This window comes from Pygoscelis adeliae, unplaced genomic scaffold (assembly GCF_000699105.1).
Source record: "Pygoscelis adeliae isolate BGI_AS28 unplaced genomic scaffold, ASM69910v1 Scaffold432, whole genome shotgun sequence".
Lineage (NCBI taxonomy): Eukaryota > Metazoa > Chordata > Aves > Sphenisciformes > Spheniscidae > Pygoscelis > Pygoscelis adeliae.
Window position 1 is genome coordinate 85971 of NW_008824289.1, and position 424 is coordinate 86394.

Here is a 424-nt window from a genome sequence, read left to right on the forward strand (position 1 = left end):
CGGGAGACAAACCACCCCGCCGTGCCCCAAAGCAGGGGGTGCTGAGCCTCAGGGTGCCCCTGCACGAACCCTTAAAAAGGTGAATTTCAAAATGATGCATGAGGCAACCCTCAGCGCTTCAGTAGCTATGGGGTTTTTTTTGCTTGGTTTTTTTGATCGTCCCTGGATGCTGAAGATGCAGTTGCTGGGTAGCTCTGCTATCGAAAGAAAACACGGGGTTTGGATTGTGTCTGGACGAACGTGAGCGTCACTTGGTTGCCAGCAGGAAGGACTGACCCTGTCTCGCTTTGGTTCTGGGTGTCCTTGGGGAGTGCTGGGCCGGGGCTGTGTCAGCGGGGGACAGTCCCTGTGCCTCGGCCATGGCAAGTGGATCCTCCCAGGGGTCTGGGTCCTCCCAGGGCCCTGGTCAGGGCGATCCCCCAAG